At 39.8% G+C, this 24,067-nt stretch overlaps 1 long non-coding RNA gene across 1 annotated transcript; it reads left to right on the top strand.

Moving 5' to 3' along the window:
* The first annotated feature begins 6,351 nt into the window (after positions 1 to 6,351).
* Positions 6,352 to 12,642, top strand: LOC102264527 (uncharacterized). Its single transcript, XR_011464130.1, has 3 exons — positions 6,352 to 6,636; positions 7,133 to 7,225; positions 12,463 to 12,642. It is a non-coding gene; the product is annotated as an uncharacterized lncRNA (long non-coding RNA).
* Positions 12,643 to 24,067: the final 11,425 nt, after the last annotated feature.

Below are 24,067 nucleotides of genomic sequence, written 5' to 3'. Positions count from 1 at the left end.
TTAATCATTATGCCTTTTTTTTTTTTTTTTTTTTCCTGAGAAGATGCTTGCATTTTCACGCAAATTTTAACTTTTATTTAGACAGATCCTGGGTGCTGGAGGTCTTCCTTGATGGTTCAGTAGGTAAAGAGTCTGCCTGCAACCTGGGAGACCCAGGTTGAATTCCTGGGTTGGGAAGATCCCCTGGAGGAGGAAATGGCAACTCACTCCAGTTTTCTTGCCTGGAGAATCCCATCGACAGAGGAGCCTAGTGGGCTACAGTCCATGGAGTTGCAGAGAGTCAGACATGACTGAGAGACTAACACTACACTGGGTCTTGGAGAAATGAAAGTTAGAACAAAGTCATCTCCATACTATGAGCTCAGTTCAGTTCAGTTGCTCAGTCATGTCTCTCTCTTTGTGACCCCATGGGCTGCAGCATCAGGCTTTCCTGTCCATCACCAACTCCTGGAGCTTGCTCAAACTCATGTCCATCTCTAGTCGGTGATGCCATCCAGCCGTCTCATCCTCTGTCATCCCTTCTCCTTCTGCCTGCAGTATTTCCCAACATCAGGGTCTTTTCCAGTGAGTCAGCTCTTCTCATCCGGGGACCAAAGTATTGGAGTTTCAGCTTCAGCATCAGTTCTTCCAATGAACATTCAGGACTGATTTCCTTTAGAATTGACTGGTTTGATGTCCTTGCAGTCCAAGGGACTCTCAAGCATCTTCTCCAACACCACAGTTCAAAAGCATCAATTCTTCAGTGTTCGGCTTTCTTTAATGGTCCAACTTTCACATCCATACATGACTACTGGAAAAACCATAGCTCTGACTAGACTGACCTTTGTTGGCAAAGTAATGTTTCTGCTTTTTAATATGCTATCTAGGTTGGTCATAGCTTTTCTTCCAAGGAGCAAGTGTTTAATTTCAGGGCTGTAGTAACCATCTGAAGTGATTTTGGAGCCCAAGAAAATGAAGTTTGTCACTGTTTGCATTGTTTCCCCATCTAATTGCCATGAAGTGATGGGACCAGATGCCATGATCTTCATTTTTTGAATGTTGAGCTTTAAGCCAGCTTTTTCACTCTCCTCTTTCACTTTCATCAAGAGCCTCTTAAGTTGCTCTTCACTTTCTGCCATAAGGGTGGTGTCATCTGCATGTCTGAGGTTATTGATATTTCTCCCAGCAATCTTTGATTCCAACTTGTGCTTCATCCAGCCTGGCATTTCTCATGATGTACTCTGCATATAAGTTAAATAAGCAGGGTGACAATATACAGCCTTGACATACTCCTTTCCCAATTTGGAACCAGTCTGTTGTTTCCTGTCCAGTTCTAATTGTTTCTTCTTGACCTGCACACAGATTTCCCAAGAGGCAGGTAAGGTGGTCTGGTATTCCCATCTCTTGAAGAATTGTCCATAGTTTGTTGTTATCTACACAGTCAAAGACTTTGGCATAATCAATAAAGCAGAAGTAGATGCTTTTCTGGAATTCTCTTGCTTTTTCGATGATCCAACAGATGTTGGCAATTTGATCTCTGGTTCCTCTCCCTTTTCTAAATCCATGATCTCTGGTTCCTCTGGCTTTTCTAAATACTATGAGATAGGGACTCAAGTAATTCTACCTTCACTGTAAGATTGAACCAAAAGGAAACAAGGCTTTTAAAATCTTGCAGCCCCGGTTGTGATCATCTGTGTTTTCAAGAAATTTCAACCTTTATTCAGGGATTAAGGGGTCAAAATTCATAAAGTCCTGGATCCTGAGAGAAGTAACTTGTGACTCTTTTCTGGAGAAGGGTAACTTCATTCCAGAATACAGAGACAACAGTCATAGTGACATATTCAGTTTCAAAAAAGAGACCCACAGAGAGGTTCCAAAGAGAAAAACAAGTACAATCATTAAAAATGGAATTTTTATGCCAGTGGCTAAACACTTTTATCTCTTGAATTCCCTTTTGCCCTCATTTTTCCAGTGGTCATGTATGGATGTGAGAGTTGGACTGTGAAGAAAGCTGAGTGTCAAAGAACTTTTGAACTGTGGTGTTGGACAGGACTCTTGAGAGTCCCTTGGACTGCAAGGAGATCCAACCAGTCCCCCTAAAGGAGATCAGTCCTGGGCGTTCATTGGAAGGACTGATGCTGAAACTCCAATACTTTGGCCACCTCATGTGAAGAGTTGACTCATTGGAAAAGACTCTGATGCTGGGAGGGATTGGGGCAGGAGGAAAAGGGGATGATAGAGGATGAGATGGCTGGATGGCATCACCGACTCGATGGACATGAGTTTGGGTAAACTCTAGGAGTTGGTGATGGACAGGGAGGCCTGGCGTGCTGCGATTCATGGGGTCGCAAAGAGTCAGACATGCCTGAGCAACTGAACTGAACTGAACTGAATCCTTAATTAAATTATTTTTAATGTCATTTCTAACTCATTTAGGTTCTGGAGTTTTCATTTGACCCCTGAATTATTTCTATGCTGTGGAAATTCTTTACACTTTTCTCTTTACTTGAACACACTGATCATTTTTATTTTAAATTTCCTATCTGATATCATCAGTATCTATAGGTCAGTTTTTATTACTTGACTTGTCAATTAATGTTTTGTCATTTAGTCTATTTTTTTTTAGGATGCTTCACAATTTTTCATTAAATGCCAACCATGTATGCAAGAGACCTGGGTTCAATCCCTGGGTTGAGAAGACCCCCTGGAGGAGGGCATAACAACCCACTCCAGAATCCCATGGACAGAGGAGCCTGGCGAGTTACAGTCCACAGGGTGGCAAAGAGTCAGACACAACTGAAGCGACTTAGCACATGCACATGTATATAAAAACAGTAAAGATTATGAGTGATATTTTTCTAGAAAGAGAAGTTTTTATTTGTTTGTTTTCTAGCAGGCATGTAGGATATAAGTCCCTTATATTCTACATGTAAAGCATGTAGAATATAAAAAGTCCCTTGAGTTTGCCTTTTCAGTTGTTTTACAAATTCTGTTCAACTTGGGTAATAATTTTTTGGTAGGAGGTTTTATGTGATACAAGCCACAGTTTTGTGGTAGGAACAGGGAGATCTCCCTTCTTTGATTACACAACACCTACCAAGCACATACATATTTAAAAGCAAATGGTCAAATAATGCATTCCCAACAGAACATTTATTAAGGAACAGTATCACACATACAGAAAGCATGGCAGTTGCTTAGCTCTCCTCTCCTTTTTCACAATATGGAGTTATGCACAGTGATCAGGCAGGTCTGCATGTCAGATTCCAGGAAGGAGATTCTGATGCTGCAAGTGGGTTTTATGTGCCTGACTAGGAACTTAGCACTTCCTTGCTAGTGTGTTCAAGGGCTGGGTTCTACGTGGTTTGGTCACAGCACTATTGCATGGGAAAGCCTTACTTCTCCCACATTCTGCTGCCTAAGCATTTAACCACAGAAACCACCAGACCCCATCCTCATGTCTGTAACTTCAGGATGTGTCAAAACCTGTCACCTCAACTGTGATGCAATGAATCAAATGGTTGTCTTAAGCACTGCAGCCCGTTACTTTGGAGAGTTACAGGACCTACCCTGAAGCATCAGTTCAGTTCAGTTCAGTTCAGTCGCTCAGTCGTGTCCGACTCTACTCGACCCCGTGAATCGCAGCACACCAGGCCTCCCTGTCCATCACCAACTCCCGGAGTTCACTCAGACTCACGTCCATCGAGTCAGTTATGCCATCAGTATCCGTTAATTCCTTCAGGTCTTGACAGAAAGCTTGATGGCAAGTGGCAGAAATTTATCCCACTGCACTGAGCAAACACGTCAACCTGTAAGGGCTGCAAGGCTGGGTCCCTGGAACAAAGCCCCTGGAAGGGAAGAAACAGTGACACTCTGAGGGCAGGGTGGGAAGTTGATCACTCCTGCTTTTACAACTACATAGAGCTGCATCATTACCAATTCATAACTTTGCTTAAACCTATCAGAGCTCTGAGGTTATAGTGCAGTCAGCTAAGCTGAAATCTGAAAAAGACAGGTACCTTCAAAGAAAGATAGGGCATGCAATCTTGCTCACCGGGGGAAAAGACTCAATTCATAGAAGCTGTTATAAAGAATTCAGCCAAAATGTTTAACAAGTTGCTAAAGGCAGACTGTGGTTTTGCTTGAGAGCACAGACACCCTGAGAACTGGGGACACAGAGGTAAATCACAGATACCTGGAGGTACTTTACAAACTGCACCGGATTCTTTAAGTCTGAAAGCAGGTCGCAACATATCAGCAAATTTCCCTTATGTTTCAGGTCTGAGGAGATGAACAGTCACTGTTGAAAAGACACAAAGCCTGAAATTTCTCCCCTAGGGAACAAGAGCCTTATGCAACTGAAGGCAAAACATCAAGCTCTCCTTCTCAGGCTCAAGAGAAGCTCATTACAGCTGAAAATGACAGAGAAGGGAACAGCCTGATGGTGTTAACCATGGCTGCTAGAATTTCTCTGCTAAATGAACCCCCAGATATCCACAGTGGTGACTTGCTTGACAGGTCTCCTGTTTCAATTCTCTTGTTCCTTCACTGTTGCTCTCACTTTCAAAATAAACTGCCTGCACTAAGTTCTCCACATCTGCTTCTCAGCACTTCATGTCCTCTTTTTCTACTTCCGCTTTCTCTAGTTTCTTTCCACCTTGAAAGGGACAGCAATCTGTCTTCTCTTTGTTCCCTGCTCCTTTCCTGTTCTCAGTCCCTGGGCTGCATCACAACCTAAGGTTCACAGAGAAATGTAAACAGAGAATCGAGGAAAAACCTCCAGCCAACCCCTGGAACACCTAATAATTTAAAAGATTTAAAAAATGTTGTGATCTAAGTAGAGTTGTCAGGTAAAATACATCTTGTATTTTGAATTAACTGAATAAGATACCTGAATATCTTATTCAGTTAAATTGTAAATTTAGATTAAAAATAATATGTTTTTCAAGTAAGTATGCCTTATGCAATATTTTTATTTATTTGTAATATGTATTGTTGATAACTAAAAAGCCTCTTGATGAAAGAGTGAAAGAGGAGAGTGAAAAAGTTGGCTTAAAGCTCAACATTCAGAAAACAAAGATCATGGCATCCGGTCCCATCACTTCATGGGAAATAGATGGGGAAACAGTGGAAACAGTGTCAGACTTTATTTTTCTGGGCTCCCAAATCACTGCAGATGGTGACTGCAGCCATGAAATTAAAAAACGTTTACTCCTTGGAAAGAAAGTTATGACCAACCTAGATAGCATATTCAAAAGCAGAGACATTACTTTGCCAACAAAGGTTCGTCTAGTCAAGGCTATGGTTTTTCCAGTGGTCATGTATGGATGTGAGAGTTGGACTGTGAAGAAGGCTGAGTGCTGAAGAATTGATGCTTTTGAATTGTGGTGTTGGAGAAGACTCTTGAGAGTCCCTTGGACTGCAAGGAGATCCAACCAGTCCATTCTGAAGGAGATCAACCCTGGGATTTCTTTGGAAGGAATGATGCTAAAGCTGAAACTCCAGTACTTTGTCCACCTCATGCGAAGAGTTGACTCATTGGAAAAGAGTCTGATGCTGGGAGGGATTGGGGGCAGGAGGAGAAGGGGACGACAGAGGATGAAATGGCTGGATAGCATCACTGACTTGATGGACGTGAGTCTCAGTGAACTCCAGGAGTTGGTGATGGACAGGGAGGCCTGGGGTGCTGCAATTCATGGGGTTGCAAAGAGTTGGACACGACTGAGCGACTGAACTGAACTGATATATTGTTGACCTGAAATTCAAATTTAAGTGGAAATTCTAGGTTTTAATTTGCTAAATCTGGTCAGTCTGCACATAATTGTATTGGAAAGGGTCAGCTAGAAAAATGAAGACAAATTTGTATAGGCAGAAAATGTTATTTTAAACCGAAGGAAGCTGTTTCCTGACCCCCCGACCCCACCCCTCCACCCACATATCTGTCATTGTATCTATTTGTAATATTCATTACAAACCTCATGCTTTAACCTTTTCTTCTTTGTATCTGAAACTTTTAAACACTCCTTCTGAAGTAAGTGCATGCGTGCGTGCTCAGTCGCCTCAGTCCTGTCCGACTCTTTATGACCCCATGGACTGTAAGCCCACCATGTAAAATTGTCTCAGATTTGAGCTTTTTGGGAGACTGTAAAAAGAAGCCAAAACTGGATCACAGTGGCTTTTCTGGGCTCTGCTTTGAGTAGTTACCGGGTGAGAGAGAAGGAGCCAATCAGATATGAAATTCTCAGAGTTGCCACTGTGCTCCAACCAATCCCAGGCTGCTGATCCACCGCCCCTGCAGCTAGAGTACCGGTTGGTAATTTCCTGGTAGCCGTTACTACCCAGGTTCATGAAAACCTAAAAGAAAAGGACACATGATATGCGCCGGCCAAGGGGGCATCTGCCTGAAGTTCGGTTCTGAGATTGAGTGGAGGATGCTAGATTTCTGCACTGTTTCCAGTTGAATCTTGCTTCCGCCCGCTCCCCGAAGAAAACTGGCACCTTGCTTTTCTGCAGTGAGGATCAGATATAATCATCAGTTCATCCCCAGGATTATTCCACCCTCTATGACTGTCAAAGAGCCTTCTCCAAGAGCGTCTGAGATGGAGAGTGAAAGGATTGAGAATAGGAAGGTTGTGGAGCAGAGGATCAAAAGGCCAGGTAAGAGGGAAGACAGAAGTTGCCCTCAGATACACGAACTGAGCATCCTTTCTTGATCCCACCTTGCATCCTCAGAATTTTGGTTTATATCATACATAATCTGACCCTTAAGTAGAAACAATCTTCTTTATAAAGCAAAGACGTCAGAGAAGTTGTGGATCTACCCTTCTCCGCCGGATTAACACCCATCTCTTGGAAAGGGCAGTATTTCATTAAAAAGCACCAGGAGAAACTTGTTTTTCTGTTCTGGAATCCAGACAGAAGATTGAGTAACATAATTCTCAGAAATGGCACCAAAAAGTAGAGCCAAAGCACTTTTGAGACTGCTGCTGCTGCAAATTAGATCTCTGTGCCTTTCCTCATTTTCCTAAGTGTTAATTACTGGGTTGTGAACTATAGCATGTAGAGAAGATAGAGGGGAAAAATTATTTGGGCCTTTTGTTTCTTTACTTGTTTGCTTTTCTTTACAAGATAAACAGTAACATGTTTTCCACAGGTATAGTAACAAAGAAAATGCTAATCATGTCAAGTATGATTTGTGGAGGTATTGCCTTTCTTCTTTGGGCAGTGTTAGGATTTCCTCAAAAATGTGAGTAAACAATTGCTGCTAAAAATATATTGATTGTATTAATATTGATTTGGTTATACCAGTAACTAGCTTTTCCTTCCCCTTCACTGAACAACTGGACTCAGAAAATATTTTCCCTACCAGAGCCATCTAGTTTTTCTTCAAAATTAGTTACTCTGCTTTGTCTTCTAGAGTGAACATTCCTTTAATAAATATCTCTTGAACTTCAGGCATATGATGATACCAAAAAAAAAGTAGATTTTTCTGCCCTGGAAGGAATTCATTATTAACTGAAGAAAAAAGCATGTAAACATGATAAGAAAAAAGTGTCAGTTGCTCAGTTGTGTCTGACTCTTACGACCCCATGGACTGTAGCCTCCCAGGTGAGATTTTCTAGGTAAGAATACTGGAGTGGGTTGCCATTTCCTTCTCCAGGGTGTCTTCCTGACCCAGGGATCGAACCTAGTTCTCCTGCATTGGCAGGTAGATTCTTTACTGCCTGAGCCATGATAAAATAACTACTAAGTAGAAGTACATTCAGTTTGAAGCAGAAGAAGAGATTATAAGTCTACCTCGAGTAGTTGGGCTTCCCTGATAGCTCAGTTGGTAAAGAATCTGCCTGCAATGCAGGAGACCCTGGTTCAATTCCTGGGTCAGGAAGATCTGCTGGAGAAGGGATAGACTACCCACTCCAGTGTTCTTGGGCTTCCCTTGTGGCCCAGCTGGTAAAGAATTCGCCTGCATTGTGGGAAACCTGGGTTCGATACCTGGGTTGGGAATATCCCCTGGAGAAGGGAATGGCTACCCACTCCAGTATTCTGGCCTAGAGAGTTACATTGACTCTATAGTCCATGGGGTTGCAAATAGTCAGACACTATTGAGTGATTTTCACTTCACTTTGCTAGTAGTCAAGTGAGACTTTGTGATGGGAGGAGTGTTTGTGCTGAATCAGGAGATCAAGTAGGCATTTATCAATGAGCTTGCCTTTGAGGAGAAAAAAAACATTAGCATCAGAGAATCATACCAGGTGCAATTAGGATAGAGTTAAAAAGAAGTGGGTTGGGGTCTAGCAATTATACTACATTCCCCTAGTGCATCCTAAAGGAGATCAGTCCTGGGTGTTCACTGGAAGGACTGATGCTGAAGCTGAAACTCCAATACTTTGGCCACATCATGTGAAAAGTTGTCATTGGAAAAGACCCTGATGCTGGGAGGGATTGGGGGCAAGAGTAGAAGGGGACGAGAGAGGATGAGATGGTTGGATGGCATCACCAATTCGATGGACATGAGTTTGAGTGAACTCCGGGAGTTGGTGATGGACAGGGAGACCTGGCGTGCTGCAATTCATGGGGTCACAAAGAGTCGGACACGACTGAGCTACTGAACTGAACTGAGTGCATTAATTCTCTCACTTCCATAGACGATTATTTTATACTTTATCCTTTCTATCCAAACCTTTAGGGAGTCTTTCCACATCTTCATTATCAAGTCTATATATTTGCTTCCAATCTTACAGTTTAGTTCAGTTCAGTCGCTCAGTCACATCTGACTCTTTATGACCCCATGGACTGCAGCATACCAGGCCTCCCTGTCCATCACCAACTCCTGGAGCTTACTCAAACTTGTGTCCATCAAGTCAGTGATGCCATCCAACTGTCTCATCCTCTGTCATCCCCTTTTCTTCCCACCTTCATTCTTCCCCAGCATCAGGGTCTTTTTCAAGGAGTCAGTTCTTCACATCTGGTGGCCAAAATATTGGAGCTTCAGCTTCAGCATCAGTCCTTCCAATGAATATTCAGGACTGATTCCCTTAGGATTGACCGGTTGGATCTTCTTTCAATCCGAGAGACTCTCAAGAGTCTTCTCGAACACCACAGTTCAAAAGCATCAATTCTTCGGTGCTCAGCCTTCTTTATGGCCCAACTCTCACATCCATATGTGACCACTGGAAAAACTGTAGCTTTGACTAGACAGAACTTTGCTGGCAAAGTAATGTCTCTGCTTTTTAATATGCTGTCTAGGTTGGTCATAACTTTTCTTTCAAGGAGCAAGTGTCTTTTAATTTCATTGCTGCAGTCACCATCTGCAGTAATTTTGAAGCCCAAGAAAATAAAGTCTGTCACTGTTTCCATTGCTTCTGCATCTATTTGCCATGAAATGATGGGACCAGATGCCATGATCTTAATTTTTTGAATGTTGAGCTTTAAGCCAGCTTTTTCACTCTCCTCTTTCACTTTCATCAAGAGCCTCTTCAGTTGCTCTTCACTTTCTGCTGTAAGGGTGGTGTCATCTGCATATCTGAGGTTATTGATATCTCTCCCGGCAACCTTCCTTCTAACTTGTGCTTCATCCAGCTTGGCATTTTTATGACAATTAGTAGAAAACTTCCAAATAACTCTCATCACCACACCTATTGTATTACCTCTTATCTCTACCCATAAACTCTATCCAGATTCTTGGTACTATATAGATGGAGTGTTCATGTTCTATGCTAGATCCTATAGCCTCTTACCTGATTAGTATTACTCTAGTAAATCTTGTCTCTCTTCTCTATGTCATCAGCCTTTTCATGCTCAACTGAAACATCCTCATGGGCAACATGATACAGTGATATCTCTCCTACTCCCCCTGCCAAAAAAAAAAACAAAACAAAACAAAACTCTCTAGACTTTACTCTTCCTTCATCTACCAATTTGTTTTCTCCTCTGTACAGTAGCCTCCTTGAAAAATCTTTGCTAGCTTTTCCTAATGTCTGTTTTGCTGTTTTCTGTTAAATCTACTTTGCTCATATTCCCATTTCTTTTTCTACCAAATTTACCTTACAAGTCCATTAGTAACTTCCAGGTCAATTCCTAGTCTTTATCAAACTTGATCTGTGTAGTAGTCAGCACTGTCTCTCTCCTTGGAAATGATTTGTTCATTTGACTTCCAAAACAGCATTTTCTCATGCCTTGCTTCCTACCTAATCTGTTGCTTATTTGCAGGTTTCTTGTATTTGTTCCTTCTTTTCTCCCTGACCTCTTACCTTTGCCCCGGGTTCAGTCCTAGAGCAGGTCCCCTCTTCATCTGTCTTTGTACTCTCGGTAACCTGAACCAGACTTAAAACTTTTACATTAATATTGATGATTTCCAAATATACATCTCCAGTCTGGTTCTTCTCACTGAATTCCAAATTGTTAAATCCACCTACTTGACTCTCTAACAAACATCTCAAACCTAGCATTGTCCAAGATGACAAAAGAAAATGTGATAGATAAACTTCTATCTTCTATAGCCCCTTCTATCTGTGGTTTTCCTCATCTCAGGAAATACCAACTTTATCTTTCCATTTTCAAGGCAAAAATTTTATAGTCCTTTTTTGACTCTTTTCCCCACTCTCAAGCCCCAAATATAATCAGAAAATTCTGCCTGGCCTGTCAAAATATGACCACAATCTGAGTACTTTTCATCATTTCTACCCTCTTGATTATTCCCAGTCCACATCTTCCATCTTCTAAATCTTCTTCTCTCTTCCACTCTTGACCTTCTAAAGCAATATGCCCAGTGAAAATGTAGTGTGAGTCACAAATGTCATTTAAATTTTAACAGCCACATTGAAATTAAAGAAAATTGAAACAGTTTTAATTGCATTTAATTCAAACGTAGTCAATGTATTATCATTTCATCATGTAGCTATGTAAACAATTATTGAGATCTTCATATTATTTTTTGTAGTAAGTGTTTGATATTCAGTGTGCATTTTATACTTAAAAGACACCTGGATTTGGACTAGCAATATTTCAGGTGCTGAATAGTCACACCTAGCTATGACTACCATTTCAAGCAGTACAGTTCTAGAGTATATTTTTAACAATTTTTTGAGACAAATCAGATCTGTGCAAAATGCTGCAGAGGTCTTTTATTCTGTTGGAGCAATGCCAAAATCCTACTAATTGCCATAAGGCTCTGTTGGATCTGGTCATTCAACTATCTCTGTGATCTCATCTCTTACTATTTCATTTTTTCTCCAGTCCTCTGGCATCCTTACTATTTTGTGAAGAAGGAAGACACATTTATCTTTGTCTTTTGTCCTAGGTCTTCTTTTTGTTTGGGAAGCTCTTCCCCTATATGTGAATATGCCCCTACCCAGCTACCTCCTTCAAGTCTATAATAAATATCTCGTGGAACACTGTCTGGACTATTGCATTAAAATTGCACCTCTTTCCACCAACAGTCCCAATCCCCTTTACTTTGATGCATTTTATGACAAACTAGTAAGGCAATGGCACCCCACTCCAGTACTTTTGCCAGGAAAATCCCATGGATGGAGGAGCCTGGTAGGCTGCAGTCCATGAGGTCGCTAGAGTCGGACACGACTGAGTGACTTCACTTTCACTTTTCACTTTCATGCATTGGAGAAGGAAATGGCAACCCACTCCAGTGTTCTTGCCTGGAGAATCCCAGGGACGGGGAAGTCTGGTGGGCTGCCATCTCTGTGGTCGCACAGAGTCGGACACGACTGAAGCGACTTAGCAGTAGTAGCAGCAGTATAGTTTACTAGATGTGTAAGTCCCATTAAGCAGAAGGATTTTTGTATCTTATTTATAGAGTTGTGCTTCTAAAGCTACAAAAGTTTATCTGGCACATGGTGGAAGCTCAAATGATAATTGTTGAATGAATGAACAAATTAGTGAGTGAATTAGAAAACATGGCTTTCTGGTGACCCAAGTTCTGAGCCAAATACTTGATTTTTGAACAAGATGTTTATTTGAACTTGACATTTTAAAATCATGTTGATGTATGGCAAAACCAATACAATATTGTAAAGTAATTAGCCTCCAATTAAAATAAATAAATTTGTATTTAAAAAAATAAAATAAAGTCATTTTTAAATTAATATTGGTGACCTGAGATGTGTCCCAGCCACCATAGTAAATTACAGGGGCAAAAACAGGTAAATAAAGAAAATACCAGTAGTATGAAAAAAAAAAAATGGAAGAAAAAATGTCTAAAGAAGATTAAGTTTCTGAAAGTTTGTTTATTATCACCATTTTAAAGTATGCATAGATCTGCATTCTTCAGTGGTGATTTGTTTTATGCTCTGTTCTTGATCTTTAATTTTCCTGAATTATGTCAGTTATATAATTTGAATTGAACATGGAAATAACATATATTTTCTCAGTCTGAAATATATGAGAATCTTTTACAGTGAAGGTTAAACTTTTTCATTTTCTTACACTTTCTTCATTTTCCCCCCTCAATTACTGTGTTAATTTTAGCTAAAAATCCAATGATCTTCAACAAGACATGCTCTGAGGATGCAATTATATGTCCACAAAGCTGGAACCGAATCAATAATAGTTGCTTCTTTCAATCTGAACGTGAAAAAACTTGGATGGATGGCCAGAAAAAATGCATGGCTCACTCTGGATCTCTGGCCATATTCAACTCCAAGAATGAAGTGGTTAGATATCTCCTTCACAATATATATTTCATTTAATTTATTGAGTAGCTGCTCTGTAACAGGTATACCTCAAGGGTGTAATAGATCAGTCAATGAGACAGTCAAAGATCTTTGTCTTTATAGAGGTTAAATCACATAGGAAGAGACAAGGAATACAAAATAATCATAATAAACATATAAATTATATAGTATGTTGCAAGTTAGTAAATTAAATTTTATGCAAAAAATTGTAAGTTGAGAGGATTTTATGAGTGTTTTCAGTGGGTAGACTGCAAGTAAGATAGTCAACTCAGTGATAACACTTGAGCAAAAATGTAATGTAGATAGGGGAGTTAGTTGGTCAAGAGAATATCTGGGGGACAAACTTCCCAGAAAAGGAAATAGTGAGAACATGAATCTTAAGGTAGGTACTTGCCTGGAAAATTCAATGAACAGAAAAGAGGCAGCCAGTCAATGTACCTAACATGAGAATGTGAGTGAGGGATAGGGACCATCTAGCTCTTGTAGGCTTTTTTAAACTAGAATTAGGAGATATTGCAGAAAATGAAAAATAAAGAATATGACATGATTTGACTTAAGTTTTAAAACAATCATTTTCTTTTAAATGTAATGTGCCCATGAATTACAAATATAAAAGCAGAGTATATGTTATTAGGCTGTTGCAATAACTCTAGCAAGAGGGTAGTGGGCTCAAAATGACCTTAGCATTGGAGGTAATAAGAATGAGAAAACTAGGAGAGCACTCTGTATTTTGTGAAAGGAATCTTTGATGCCCTATCTGGGACCCTCTTGCTATTGGATTGGACTGAAAATGGACAGCACAAGAAAACTCTGGGTATGGACAAATGGAGATGTATTCAGCAACTGGTAAGCATTAATAGCGTGTATTTGTTCATAAATGTGTTAAGGATGGTAAGAACTCTGAATCTATAATTGTTCTTGTTTGTTTAGTTGTGCCTGACTCTTTTGTGATCCCATGGACTGCAGCCTGCCAGGCTCCTCTGCCCATGGGATTTCCCAGGCAAGAATATTGGAGGGGGTCACCATTTCCTTCTCCAGGGGATCTTCCCAACCCAGGGATCAAACCTGAATTTCCTGTATTACAGACAGATTCTTTACTGCTGAGCCATCAGGGAAGCAGAAATCTATGATTAGCCACCTCCATAATTTCCTCTACACCATCTCCCAAAAAGGCCCCTCAACAAATTAAATGCCAAAGAGAAGCTTCAGACAAATATATGATCTTGGGCGAAGGTCAGATACCAATATTTATTTCTACACATTCAGATGGACTATACTACTCGTGAGCCACAAAGATTACTTTTATTCTAGACGAAATGAAAATCCAACGTGTATGAACCTTGCCTTATTCTCAGGGCTTTGCCTTTGGTTTGTTTGTTTACTATTGCTTCACATTCTCATTGGCATGGGAGTCTTAGAAAGTTTACTCAAACCTACACTTACTACACCCACTGGTGATCTGAAATGGAAGAAAATTAAGTGATAAAGGCAAAATGTTTGCTTCCATTGACCATTGAAAATCTAGACTTTCTCTATGTTCCTAAGCTTGAAGAACTGATTGTGCCTGTAGACTTCACTTCTGTTCTTGAAATATTTAAGATCTTCTCCAACTTCATGGAGGAGAAAGAAATTGGAAAGATACTGATTTCCCCATAGAGAGAAGACACTAGCTACAATTTATTGAGCACCTACTAAAGATAGATGCTGTCTCAGTCCAGTGGCATTTGGTGCTAGACATGATAGAATGTGTATGATGTAGCAGAGTAACAGGAGTTGCTAAATTTAGAGAAATTTCTGTCATCACTGTGTTTATATCCAATTTGGGGTGAAAATACACATGCAATGATTTGAGCCCAATAATATAGCCAATCATTATGTTTTCAACTTTGAAAAATACATGACAAAGTATAACATAAACTTTCTGACTACCAAACTTAACAATTATGGAATTTTCTTGAGAGAAGATATTGTGTATTATATACAGCTCCACTTCGAAAAAAAGATGAGCGAAGTAAAACTAAGTTGGTTAAAATTGGTGCAATAGTTTGCTAAGGCAGGCTACTGTAATAAATACCACAGACTCGGTGGCTTAAACAATAGTTATGGAGACTTCCAACAATAGTTATGGAGACTGGAAGTCTCAGATAAAGGTTTGGCAGGATTGATTTCTTCTGAGGCCTCTCTCCTTGGCCATCTTCTCCTCTGTGTCTTCACATGGTCTTCCCTCTGGCATTTGCCTATCTGTGCCCAGATTTTTTCTTCTTATGAGGAGATCAGCCATATTGGAGTAGGGCCCCCTGTAAAGACTTCTTTTTAACTTAACCAACATTTTAAAACACTTCATCTCCTAAGATAATTGCATTCTGAGCTATGAGTATTGAGGTCCTCAATATATATATTTGAAGAGGGGGGTACATAATTCAGCCTATGACAATTATTGAGCTCTCAACACCAAAGAATGCATAGGAAAAGAAATCGCATACATTTTGGAAACAGGCAGATAAAAATTTCAAGTTACACTAGAAGTTAGGAAGTGACACCAGTGTCACAAAGTAACTCCCTATGGCTGAAAGCATTTTAATTAACAGAAATTATATACCAGGAATCATCGTAATTCTCCATTCTATTTTTCTTTTACTTATTTTGAACTCTCAAATTCCTCTCTTTATATATGACCCAAGATAGGAATTTAGTAAATCCTTTCAAGATATTTTATTTATAATTATTTATGTGTGTCATAACCTATCCAGCAAGAAATACCCAAATGACAATGGTTGCAAGAGTAGATGAGTGAACATCTATTTCAGCCTTAAGACTGTCTGATTTTTTTTTTTTTTTAACAAGTGAAGAGTGGTCAATTTAATGTCAGTTATAATGTCTCCCTTTATATAATCTTTAAATGGCAAAAAAATTTATTTGATCATTTTTATTCTGAAGTATATTGCTTCTCAGGTAGCTCAGTGGTAAAGAATCCACTTGCCAGTGCAGGAAACACATTAGACATGGGATCCATCCCTGGGTAGGGAAGATCTCCTAGAGGAGGAAATGACAGCCCACCCCAGTATTCCTGCCTGGAAAATCCATGGACAGAGTAGCCTGGCAGGCCTACAGTCCATGGAGTCACAAAGAGACCATGACTTAGTGACTGAAAATGCATGATTTTGAAGTATAAAAGGAAGAATTCCATCCTTTATAAAATGATTTATCGTGTTTCAGTTCAGTTCAGTTCAGTTGCTCAGTCGTGTCCAACTCTGCAACCCCATGAACCGCAGCATGCCAAGCCTCCTTGTCCATCACCAACTCCTGGAGTCCACCCAAACCCATGTCCATCGAGTCGGTGATGCCATCCAACCATCTCATCCTCTGTCATCCCCTTCTCCTCCTGCCCTCAATCTTTCCCAGAATCAGGGTCTTTTCAAACGAGTCAGCTCTTTGCATCAGGTGACCAAAGTATTGGAGTTTCAACTTCAACATCAGTCCTTCCAATGAACACCCAGGACTGATCTCCTTTAGGATGGATTGATTGGATCTCCTTGCGGTCCAAGGGACTCTCGAGAGTCTTCTCCAACACCACAGTCAAAAGCATCAATTCTTCAGCACTCAGCTTTCTTTATTGTCCAACTCTCACATCCATACATGACCACTGGAAAAACCATAGCCTTGACTAGATGGACCTTTGTTATAGTGTTTACTACCCTGATAACCCTTTCTTCTCACCATCACAGGTTAAGTTTGGAGGTAAAAATTGGATAAGAAAAGAAATGCAGCTTACTTCGCTTCCTCTATTCCTTCCACATCCCACATGTTGAAACATAGTCACCAGAGTTTGCACTGCATATTTTAGGTTGTGCTTTATTGTTTCTCATGAAGTTCAGTCAATAAAGAGTGAATCTTTTTGTTTTGTTCTAGGTTCAGTATTGATGGAAGTGGAGAGTGTGCCTGCATGTTTCAGAAGGGCATAAGTAGTGACAATTGTAGTGATGCAAGAAAGTACACATGCAGCAGAAAAGGGTTTTGTTCTTAGACAAATAATTTTTCCCATACAGGAAATAAAGTGATTAAATAAAAACTTATCTTTTTATACTTTATAAATTCATGTAGTTGCATTTTCTTTTCCATCAGACATATTCTTTTTTAAAGTTCACTGATGAAATATTCAATCATTTTTATCTTCATTTGAATATTTATCTAAGAAGACAGGAGTCAAGGTGGTGGATTAGTAGAATGTAGAGTTTGCCTCTCCCCACAAATGCATTAAGAATAGAACTACAGGGACTACCCTGGTAGTCCCATGACTAAGACTTTGCACTCCCAATTCAGGGGGTCCAGGTTCAATACCTGGTCAGGAAACTAGACCCCATATGCTGCCAAATACATGTATATATATCAGTACATTTATAAATGGAGCAATTTTCAAAGAGCAACTGTTGAACACTATTAGAGGAATTTGGACATCTAAAAAGACAAGAAAAAGTCCTCACACAACTGGGTTGGACAAAAGAAAGGAAGAAAAAGAGGAAACAGGAAGGGACCAGGACCCCAAGGAATATTTGAAAAAGAGGAGAGGTTCCTTCACTCAGAGAAGCCCACTCATAGCTAGGGGTACTAGCTGGGGAAGGGAGGAATCTTCAGGGGACCTGAGTGGAATGAAGCAACAGGTCTGTGGAGGGCAGGAGGAGTAGGACCTATGTGCAAGTTCCATGTCCCAGACAGTGCACCTCAGCTTGAGACATAGGTCTTTGGTGCAAAGGGAGACTAGGTGCTAGAAAGAAGAGTTTGGAGAATGGACCCAAGAAGGAACTGCAGTTGGCTGTGAGAATTGCCTGAATAATCTCGTTCATTCTGTCAAAATTCTTTCAGGAATCATCTTCTTTCTGTCAGATATTCTTGAGAAATTTCTTTCTTTCGGTCGTGTTTCCCTCAGATACATCCTTCTTAACATTTGATACATTCTGAAATCTTTCTATCAGAAATCCTTCAGAAACCTTTTTGTTAGAATTACTTTACTAGTCTACATCATATATGAAAATTCCCTTAGACATCTCCTTCTTTCTATCAGGTGTCCCACAGAAATCTCTTTCTGTCAGATTTTATCACAGCACTTCTTCATTTCTTTCAAATTTTATATCAGAGCCTCCTCCTTTCAGAATATTCTCTGAAATTTCCTTCCTCTGTCAGTATTCCCTCAGTAATCTCTTTCTTTCTGTCAAGTTTCCCTTAAAAATTGTCTTCTTTTTGTCAGGCTTTCCTCAGATGTCTCCTTCTTTCTTCTGGCACCCCCTCAGTAATCTCCTTCATTTTTTCAAATTTCTTTCAAAAATTTTCTCTTTTGTTTTATGTTTCCCTTGAAATGAAAATGTTAGTCACTCAGTTATGTCTGACTCTGCGACCTCATTGACTGTGCCCGCCAGGCTCCTCTGTCCACGGAATTCTTCAGGCAAGAATACTGGAGTGGGTGGCCATTCCATTCTCCAAGGGCTCTTCTGGATCCAGGGATTCAAACAGTCACCTGCACTGTGGGCAGTTTCTTTATCATATGAGCTACCAGGGAAGCCCATGTTTCCCTTTATTTCTGACAGAATTTTCTCATAATTGCGCTCTTTCTCTTAGGTTTTCCTCTCACGTAGCATTTCTTTCAGAATTCTCTTAGAAATCATCTTCTTTTGTCAGAATTTCCTTCAAAATTACCTTTTTTCTGTCTAGTTTTCCTTTGATATAGCCTTCTTTAAGGTTTCTCTTAGAAATCTTTTTTCTCTCATGGTTTCCTCAGAAATATCTTTTCTGTCAGGTTTCCCTCAGATATCATCTTTTTTCTGTCAAGTTTTCCTCAGAAATCTTCTGTCAGGTTTCCTCAGAAATATCCTTGTTTCTTTCTTGTTAAAATAGTGCAGAAAGAAGGTGAATTATACAAGAAGGCAAACAGAAAGAAAACAGAAAAGAGGTACCAGAAGATATGGGTTCCAGCCCCAACATATCTATATTTAGTTGAATGATCTCAGGCCAATCTCTTGATTTTTCTGAATCTTAATTTTGTTATCAACATTTCTAATGTCTGTTGCATAAATATAATTTTGTAATGTAAGTATAATAATACAGATAAAAAGAGCTTTGTAAATTGTAGATCACTGACTAAATATTTCTGGTTGTTGGTCACTATCTCCTTTGAAATCAGTAAGAACTGTCCCAAGAAAAGAAAGTTCCCCAACAAAACACCCTTAAAATAAAAATTATCCACCTGCAGGGTTTTTTATAAGCCAGGAAACTCAAAGCAATCTGAAATCAACTTGTAACCTACACATGAACCACCTCTGAAATGTCCAGTTCAACACATTAACATAGATATCCATGAAAATTAATCAACAGTAGACAAAAACAATGATTTTATTAAATTTTATTAGATGATGTCACATTTTTGGTGGAAATATAAATTGGTATAATCCCTTTGGAAAGTGATTTAGCCAGATCCATCACAATTTACATGCATAGTTTTTGACTCCACTTATAAGATTTAGCCCTCTAGATATACTTGAAGATGTGTGCAAAGATAAATGTAAATGGATTTGTACTTAAGAGACTGAGAAACAACCATATCTAAAGGAGCAAGCTAGATTTGTTTTACCCATACAGAATATCTTGTATTCATATAATTCTTAAAAAGGAGTTATATGAACACCTTTTAAGATTTATTGTTTAAAAAAGGTGTAGAATAATATACATTATATGTTAATATTTGTATAAAAATATAAACACCCATATGTGAACATATGTGCATAAATATATGTGTGTGTGTTAATTTCTATTTGTGTCTGACTCTTTGAACCCCATGGACTATAGCCTGCCAGGCTCCTCTGTCCATGGGATTTTCCAAGCAAGAATTCTGGAGTGGGTAGCCATTACTTTCTTCAGGGGACCTTCCTGATCCAGGGATTGAACCCAGGTCTCCTGCACTGCAAGCAGATTATTTATTGTCTGAACCACCAGGGAACCCCATGTGTATATATATATATATGACATCTGAGTATACATATATTCCTCTGGCATTTACTGAGCCTGAGGAGAGAACAAACTGAGGTTCACATATCCTATGTTTAAATATGCATATTTATAATTCAGGCTAACAGAATTTTCTATGCTCTATCCTCCTATCTGGACAAAAATAACTTCAGTTCAGTTCAGTTCAGTCACTCAGTCATGTTGGACCCTCTGTGACCCCATGAATCGCAGCACACCAGGCCTCCCTGTCCATCACCAACTCCCAGAGTTCACTCAGACTCAGATCCATGAAGTCAGTGATGCCATCCAGCCATCTCATCCTCTGTCGTCCCCTTCTCCTCCTGTCCCCAATCCCTCCCAGCATCAGGGTCTTTTCAAATGAGTCAGCTCTTCGCATCAGGTGGCCAAAGTACTGGAGTTTCAGCTTCAGCATTAGTCCCTCCAATGAACACCCAGGACTGATCTCCTTTAGGATGGACTGGTTGATCTCCCTGTGGTCCAAGGGACTCTTAGGAGTCTTCTCCAACACCACAGTTCAAAAGAATCAAGTCTTCGGCACTCAGCTTTCATTATAGTCCAACTCTCACATCCATACATGACCACTGTAAAAACCATAGCCTTGCCTAGATGGACCTTTGTTGACAAAGTAATGTCTCTGTTGTTTAATATGCTGTCTAGGTTGGTCATAACTTTCCTTCCAAGGAGTAAGCATCTTTTAATTTCATGGCTGCAATCATCATCTGCAGTGATTTTGGAGCCCCAAAAAATAAAGTCAGCCACTGTTTCCACTGTTTCCCCATCTATTTCCCATGAAGTGATGGGACTGGATGCCATGATCTTGGTTTTCTGAATGTTGAGCTTTTTTTTTTTTTTTTTTAATTTTTATGTTTTTTTAATTTTATTTTATTTTTAAACTTTACATAATTGTATTACTTTTGCCAAATATCAAAATGAATCCACCACAGGTATACATGTGTTCCCCAGCCTGAACCCTCTTCCCTCCTCCCTCCCCATACCATCCCTCTGGATCGTCCTAGTGCACTAGCCCCAAGCATCCAGTATCGTGCATCGAACCTGGACTGGCATCTCGTTTCATACATGATATTTTACATGTTTCAATGCCATTCTCCCAAATCTTCCCACCCTCTCCCTCTCCCACAGAGTCCATAAGACTGTTCTATACATCAGTGTCTCTTTTGCTGTCTCATATACAGGGTTATTGTTACCATCTTTCTAAATTCCATATACATGCGTTAGTATACTGTATTGGTGTTTTTCCTTCTGGCTTACTTCACTCTGTATAATAGGCTCCAGTTTCATCCACCTCATTAGGACTGATTCAAATGTATTCTTTTTAATGGCTGAGTAATACTCCATTGTGTATATGTACCACTGCTTTCTTATCCATTCATCTGCTGATGGACATCTAGGTTGCTTCCATGTCCTGGCTATTATAAACAGTGCTGCGATGAACATTGGGGTACACATGTCTCTTTCCCTTCTGGTTTCCTCAGAGTGTGTGCCCAGCAGTGCGATTGTGAGATCATAAGGCAGTTCTATTTCCAGTTTTTTAGGGAATCTCCACACTGTTCTCCATAGTGGCTGTACTAGTTTGCATTCCCACCAACAGTGTAAGAGGGTTCCCTTTTCTCCACACCCTCTCCAGCATTTATTATTTGTAGACTTTTGGATCGCAGCCATTCTGACTGGCCTGAAATGGTACCTCATAGTGGTTTTGATTTGCATTTCTCTGATAATGAGTGATGCTGAGCATCTTTTCATGTGTCTGTTAGCCATTTGTATGTCTTCTTTGGAGAAATGTCTATTTAGTTCTTTGGCCCATTTTTTGATTGGGTCATTTATTTTTCTGGAATTGAGCTGTAGGAGTTGCTTGTATATTTTTGAGATTAGTTGTTTGTCAGTTGCTTCATTTGCTATTATTTTCTCCCATTCTGAAGGCTGTCTTTTCACCTTGCTAATAGTTTCCTTTGATGTGCAGAAGCTTTTAAGGTTAATTAGGTCCCATTTGTTTATTTTTGCTTTTATTTCCAATATTCTTGGAGGTGGGTCAGAGCTTTAAGCCAACTTTTTCATTCTTCTTTTTCACTTTTATCAAGAGGCTCTTTAGTTTTTCACTTTCTGCCATAAGGGTGGTGTCATTTGCATATCTGAAGTTATTGATATTTCTCCCGGCAATCTTGATTCCAGCTTGTGCTTCTTCCAGTCCAGCATTTCTCATGATGTACTCTGCATAGAAGTTAAATCAACAGGGTGACAATATACAGCCTTGACAACTCCTTTTCCTATTTGGAACCAGTCTGTTGTTCCATGTCCAGTCTAACTGTTGCTTCCTGACCTGTATATAGGTTTCTCAAGAGGCAGATCAGGTGGTCTGGTATTCCCATCTCTTTCAGAATTTTCCACAGTTTATTGTGATCCACACAGTCAAAGGCTTTGGCATAGTCAATAAAGCAGAAATAGATGTTTTTCTGGACCATTTTTGCTTTTTTGATGATCCGGTGGATGTTGGCAATTTGATCTCTGGTTCCTCTACCTTTTCTAAAATCAGCTTGGACATCTGGAAATTCACAGTTTACATATTGCTGAAGCCTGGCTTGGAGAATTTTAAGCATCACTTTACTAGCATGTGAGATGAGTGCAATTGTGCGGTAGTTTGAGCATTCTTTGGCATTTCCTTTCTTTGGTATTGGAATGAAAACCGACCTTTTCCAATCCTGTGGCCATTGCTGAGTTTTCCAAGTTTGCTGACATATTGAGTGCAGCACTTTCACGGCATCATCTTTTAGCATCACTGCAGACTCATATGCCCACTCCGCAGCCAGTGTACTTTTTAAAATATCATTTTATTTAACAACTTTTGAAACAGAATGATGAAGTCATGTGTTTAAATTGGGAAAGGCATGTTTTTTGTTGTCTTGAGAACCCCATGAACAGTATGAAAAGGCAAAATGATAGGATACTGAAAGAGGAGGAACTCCCCAGATTAGTAGGTGCCCAATATGCTACTGAAGATCAGTGGAAAAATAACTCCAGAAAGAATGAAGGGATGGAGTCAAAGCAAAAACAATACCCAGTTGTGGATGTGACTGGTGATAGAAGAAAGGTCCGATGCTGTAAAGAGCAATATTGCATAGGAACCTGGAATGTCAGGTCCATGAATTAAGGCAAATTGGAAGTGGTCAAATAGGAGATGGCAAGAGTGAACGTCGACATTCTAGCAATCAGCGAACTAAAATGGACTGGAATGGGTGAATTTAACTCAGATGACCATTGTATCTACTACTGGGGGCAGGAATCCCTCAGAAGAAATGGAGTAGCCATCATGGTCAACAGAAGAGTCTGAAATGCAGTACTTGGATGCAATCTCAAAAACGACAGAATGATCTCTGTTTGTTTCCAAGGCAAACCATTCAATATCACAGTAATCCAAGTCTATGCCCCAACAAGTAATGCTGAAGAAGCTGAAGTTGAACGGTTCTATGAAGACCTACAAGACCTTTTAGACCTAACACCCAAAAAGATGTCCTTTTCATTATAGGGGACTGGAATGCAAAAGTAGGAAGTCAAGAAACAGCTGGAGTAACGCAAATTTGGCCTTGGAATATGGAATGAAGCAGGGCAAAGACTAATAGTGCTTTGCCAAGAAAATGCACTGGTCATAACAAACACCCTCTTCCAACAACACAACAGAAGACTCTATACATGGACATCACCAGATGGTCAACACTGAAATCAGACTGATTATATTCTTTGCAGCCAAAGATGGAGAAGCTCGATACAGTCAGCAAAAACAAGACCAGGAGCTGACTATGGCTCAGACTGTGAACTCCTTTTTGCCAAATTCAGACTGAAACTGAAGAAAGTGGAGAAAACCACTAAACCATTCAGGTATGACCTAAATCAAATCCCTTATGATTATACAGTGGAAGTGAGAAATAGATTTAAGGGACTAGATCTGATACACAGAGTGCCTGATGAGCTATGGAATGAGGTTCATGACACTGTACAGGAGAACAGGGATCAAGACCATCCCTATGGAAAAGAAATGCAGAAAAGCAAAATGGCTGTCTGGGGAGGCCTTACAAATAGCTGTGAAAAGAAGAGAAGCGAAAAGCAAAGGAGAAAAGGAAAGATATAAGCATCTGAATGCAGAGTTCCAAAGAATAGCAAGAAGAGATAAGAAAGCCTTCTTCAGCGATCAGTGCAAAGAAATAGAGGAAAACAACAGAATGGGAAAGACTAGAGATCTCTGCAAGAAAATTAGAGATACCAAAGGAATATTTCATACAAAGATGGGCTCGATAAAGAACAGAAATGTTATGGACCTAACAGAAGCAGAAGATATTAAGAAGTGACAAGAATACACACAAGAACTGTACAAAAAA

Source organism: Bos mutus, chromosome 5 (assembly GCF_027580195.1).
Source record: "Bos mutus isolate GX-2022 chromosome 5, NWIPB_WYAK_1.1, whole genome shotgun sequence".
NCBI classification, from domain to species: Eukaryota; Metazoa; Chordata; class Mammalia; order Artiodactyla; family Bovidae; genus Bos; species Bos mutus.
The sequence above is the reverse complement of the archived record's forward strand: the minus strand, read 5'-3'. Positions and strand labels throughout refer to the sequence as shown.